This window comes from Artemia sp. Qi Xiang Cuo, chromosome 4 (genome assembly GCF_049724085.1).
Source record: "Artemia sp. Qi Xiang Cuo chromosome 4, ASM4972408v1, whole genome shotgun sequence".
NCBI classification, from domain to species: Eukaryota; Metazoa; Arthropoda; class Branchiopoda; order Anostraca; family Artemiidae; genus Artemia; species Artemia sp. Qi Xiang Cuo.
Genome location: NC_142797.1, coordinates 30,630,344 through 30,635,830, shown reverse-complemented (window position 1 = coordinate 30,635,830; position 5,487 = coordinate 30,630,344).

Here is a 5,487-nt window from a genome sequence, read left to right as displayed (position 1 = left end):
TTTTGGATTGTGTGTGTTATTTTTAGTGTGTTTGTGTGTGTGTGTGTGTAAGTTTTTGTGAATGTGTGTGTGAGTTTTTGTGTTCATGTGTAAGTTTTTGTGTATGTGTGTGTGTGTAAGTTTTTGTGTGTGTGTGTAAGTTTTGGCGTTTGTGTGTGAGTTTTCGTGTGTGTGTGTGTGTTTTTGTAAGTTTTGTGTGTGTGTGTTTTTGTAATTTTTTGTGTGAATGTAATTTTTTGTGTGAATTTAATTTTTATTGTGAATTTTTTAGTTTTTGTGTTTTTTTTTGTGTGTGAGTTTGTTTTTGTTTTTTTAAGTGTTTGTGTGTGTTTATGTTTGTGTGTGTGTGTGTGTGTGTGTGTGTGTATGTTTTGGAGCGTGTGTGTTAGTTTTCGTGTGTGTGTGTGTAATTTTTAGTGTGAATGTGTAAGTTTTTGTGTGTGTAAGTTTTTGCGTGTGTGTGTAAGTTTTCGTGTGTGTGTAAGTTTTGTGAGTGTGTGTGTGTGTGTGTGTGTGAGTTTTTGTGCGTGTGTGTGTGTGAGTTTTTTTGTGTTCATGTGTAAGTTTTTTTGTTTTTTTGTGTAAGTTGTTGTGTGTGTGTAATTTTTTGCGTTTTTTTGTTTTTTTTTGTTTGTTTTTTTTTTTTAGTTTTTTGTGTTTGTGTGTGTGTGTGTGAGTTTTTTTGTGCATGTAATTTTTTGTGTTCTTGTAAGTTTTAGTGTGAATGTGTTAGTTTTTGTGTGTGTGTGTGTGTGCGTGTAAGTTTTTGTGTTTGTAAGTTTTGGCGTGTGTGTGTGTGTGTGTGTGTGTGTGTGATAGTTTTTGTGCGTGTGTGTGTGTTTTTTTGTTTGTTCTTTTGTTAGTTTGTGTGTGTGTGTGTGTGTGTGTAAGTTTGTGTGTGTTTTTTATTTTTGGCGTTTGTGTTTGTAAGTTTTTGTTTGTGTAAGTTTTTTGTGCGTGTGTGTGTGTGTGTGTGTGTAAGTTTTTGTGTGAATGTTAGTTTTTGTGTGAATGTAATTTTTCGTGTGTGTTAGTTTTGGATTGTTTGTGTTAGTTTTCGTGTGTGTGTGTGTGTGTATGTTTTGTTTTTTTGTGTGTGTGTGTTTTTGTGTGTTAGTTTGTGTGTGTGTTTGTGTTTTTGTTGTGTTTTTTGATCTTTTGTTTTTTTTTGTGTGTGTGTGTGTGTGTGTGTGTATTTTGTTTGTGTGTGTTATTTTTGGCGTGTGTGTTTCTGTTTTTGTGTGTGTGTGTGTGTTTGTGTGTGTCAGTTTTTTTTTTTTGTGTGTCTGTGTGTTAGTTTTTGTGTGAATGTAATTTTTTGTGTGCATGTTAGTTTTATTGTGCATGTGTAAGTTTTTGTGTGTGTGTGTGTGTGTAAGTTTTTGTGTGTGTGTGTGTGTAAGTTTTGGCGTGTGTGTGTAAGTGTTCATGTGTGTGTCTGTGTTCGTGTGTGTGTGTGAGTTTTTGTGTGTGTGTGTTAGTTTTTGTGTGTGTGTAAGTTTTTGTGTGCATGTATGGTGACCGGGGGAGGACCTTTGGGGCCCAGGGAGGGCGTTTGGGGATTCGGAGGCCCTTGAGGATTGAGTGGTCTTTTGGGAGCCCGGGGGACCTTTGTGGACCGGGGGGGCCCTTGGGAGCCCGGTGGTCTTTTGGGGGCCCTGTGGGCCTTCGGAGGTCCGGGGGGGCAGTTGGGGGCCTGGGGGACATTTGGGGACCGGTGGAGGGCCTTTGGGACCCCGTTGGTCCTTTGGGAGCTCGTTGGGGCGTGGAGGGTCCCGGGGATGGCCTTTATTGCACAGGGCGGGCGTTTGGGGGACGGGTGGACCGTTGGGGACTGTGGAGGGCCTGTGGGGGCTCGGCTCTGACGTGTTTGGGGTCTGGGAGCACTTTGGGACCCCGTTGTTCCGTTGGGAGCTCGAAGGGCCTTTGGGGGGCCCGGGGGTGGCCTTTGGTGGTCTGGGTGGGCCTTGGGGGGCGCGGGGGGCCCTTTGGGAGCTGGGGGGGCCTTTGCGTCCGGGGGGCTTCCTTGGGGGTTGGGGTGGGGTATGAGAAGCGTTTGGGGTTGGGGTAGAGGACCTCACAACACTGTTAAAATACAACTTGTGTGTTATAACGACCACACTCAAAACCTCTTCCAAAATCGTTTCAAAAATCACCTTTTAAAATGTCTCTAGCTGTTTCGCCGAAATAGTTCCATAAAATAGCTAAAACAGTTTCGCCAAAATTTTCCCTAAACGGAATTTCGGCATGTTCCTTTTGTTTGGCATCTCTGCGCCAATGCATTTCAAATTATTTGGAAACCTTTTCGCGCGCTAAGATCAAAACATCTGCTCGGAAACGATTCTCTTGTTAGAAACAACAAATTAATTTCCCTTTCGTGAATCAATTCTCTTTAGAACAACAAATTAATTCCCCTTTCGTGTCAATCAATCAATCATGACATCATGTGTGATCTAACTGTTTCTCCTAGACAATTCTCTTTGGAAATGCAAAGACATTAATTAACTTGACGTCATCTGTCAGACATTAATTAACTGTTTCCCGGGAACTCGTAACATTTGGCTTGGAAACAACAATAACAAATACTGTTTCCCGGAAACTCGTAACATCTGGCTTGAACAGGAAGGAAATGTCATTAACATTGCTTCGAATAACAACAACATCTGGCTCGAATAACCACGTATTCTCTCTAATGACTCTGTTCAAAACAACAACATTGACCTTGACATTTGGCTCGAATAACAACAATAACATTGACCCCATTAACTACGTGTTCTCCCAAATGACTCTGTTCAAAACAACATTGACCTTGGCATTTTGCCTCGGAAACAATAACAACAACATTGACATTCGCTAAGAGCGTGCCAAAAACACACCTGGAGAAAGAGGTCATGGAGAAAGAGGTCATTGACCCTGTCCTCATTAAACTATGTAAAAAAGTTGTAGGTGGCAGCAGGGGTGAGGGATCGGACTCAATAAGGCATCTCTACTCAGAAATTAAATAAAAAACAAGTTTTTTAAACTGAAAGTAAGGAGCGACATTAAAACTTAAAACGAACAGAAATTATTCCGTATATGAAAGGGGCTGTCCCCTCCTCAACGCCTCGCTCTTTACGCTAAAGTTTTTTATCGTTTTAAAAAATAAAGTTGTGAGACAGAGTCAAACTTTAGCGTAAAGAGCGAGGCATTAAGTTTTAATGTCGCTCCTTTCTTTCAGTTTAAAAAACTTGTTTTTTTTTTATTTAATTATAATGCCAGAGCGATAATTGTAAATCCTTAAGTTGACTAAGGTTTAATATATGAAGAAATAAAGATAAAGTTTTTGTTTCAAAAAGACTTTGAAGTCGTGCAGGACGATGAGGGAAGGTACCAAGGATTCTTACGGCTTTATTTTGCAATGTCTGGAGGGTTTTAAAATGATTAGGAAATGTATTTAGGTAAATAATGGGACAATATCTTAGGTATGATTCTATTAAAGAATGATAAAGAATTATCTATAATTGAAAAAGCAAAAAACTTACTTTAATCGATATAAACATCCAAAATTTTGGGCTAGTTTTATACGAAGATGGTCAGAATGACTACGGAAAGATAAAAGTTCATCAAGAATAAGCCCCAAATATCTATGTCTTAACCCTTCTAATTCTGCACCCAGAAACAACTAACTTATCAATCCCAACTTTAGCGACTACTTGCTTAGATCTCCCAAAAATTATAAACTCTTTCTTAGACAAATTCGGGACAAAAAGATTACAAGAAAACCACTTGATAACTGAATTCATTTCAGACGCCATATTTTCGATCAATAATGAAGGGGTTTTAGCTTCAACAGATACCACTGTATCATCTGCAAACATAACTGCTAGGCTATCCTTATATGATAGGCAATTAGGGAGATCATTTATGTATATCAAAAATAGTAACGGTCCAAGTATAGACCCCTGAGGCACTCCAATATCATCCATGGAGTTAGGCTGAGAAAGAGTGCCTCGGACTTTTACTTGGAATCCACGATTTCGTAGATATGACTTTGTTTAAGTCCAATGCTTTTCCTCGAATTCCAGAGTTATTCAATTTTTCAAACAAAATGGAATGGTTTAGAATATCAAATGCTTTTTTTATATCGTAAAAAAATGAACAATACATAATTTCTATTATTCAGTGAATCATTAATTTTAAGCAAAAGGGCTGCAACTGCTTGTTCAGTAGAACGGCCCGATCTAAAACTAGATTGGCCTTTGGTTAAAAGATTTTTTTATTCATATAAGGAAAATTCTTTTTTGAACTAATTTTTCTAAAATCTTTGACAAGGAGAAAGTATTGCAATAGGTCGGTAATTACTAAAATTAGTTTTATCACATTTTTTATACCGTGGGATAATTCGGGCTTTTTTCCATTTAGTAGGGAATACCCCAGAAGATAAACACAAATTAAAAATATAAACAAGAGGTATATGAAGTACAGATGCAAGGGGTCTCAAAAGATTAGTTGAAAGTCCATCCAAACTTAATGAATTACGTCGCTTTAAATCTATTACATTTTTTTGGAATTCATTAAAACTAACATACCTATATCCTCTGATTGAGGAAAGTACTCTTTATATGAATGAGCTGAAGTCAAGCCAAGACGACGAGTAACATCAGAACCAATACTAGCAAAATGAGCACTGAACATTTCTGCAATAGCTTCATGCCCCTTCAACTCAAGACCATTTTTATCTATTAATAATTATGGGTAAAAATTATTAAAATTGTTTCCAATCTTTTGTTTGATTAGATCCCATGTTTTTTTAAGTAAATCTGCATTCCTAAAAGAATTTTCAAAATACGTTTTCTCACTCATTCTAAGATTTTTCAGCAAAAAAAAATAATTTTTAAATCGTATAATATTATCAGGTGATGGATAAGTCTTTTCTTCTTCAAGCGGATAGAAAAGGAAGATAGAAATGGGCTTTTGGTGTCAATTTTTTTTCTAACTTTGTCAATCGAGAAAGGAAGATTCTCTTTTCTATGACAAATTGTGGCAAATCTGTATAACTGAACTTGCAAACTTATACAACAAAACATTTTTGTTTATTATCATTATAGTAGGCTACTTTTTTATTTTATTTACTTGTCCTCGGCGAAAACTAAGTTAACATTTTTAACTGTAACAATTTGCCTATATTTCACTCAAATAAATAATTACTAGAATGTCGCTAAAATATTTCCAAAGTACACCCACATGTATTTAATTTTCTGAAAGCAAAAATATTGCTTAGGACCTTTGACCCTTCCAAGTCGATGTGCTCCAAAACATTTTCAGATCTCCTTAATTATTTAAGTATAATTCTTGACCTGGATAGGATGAATTATTTTTAGACATCTTCATGTTTGATTATTTCTATATAAAAATACACTTATAAACAAAAAAAGCTGATAAGACACACTTCCTGAAACGCTAGATATCTTGAAGCATTAAAATACTATATTCTCCTTTTGGCTGTGA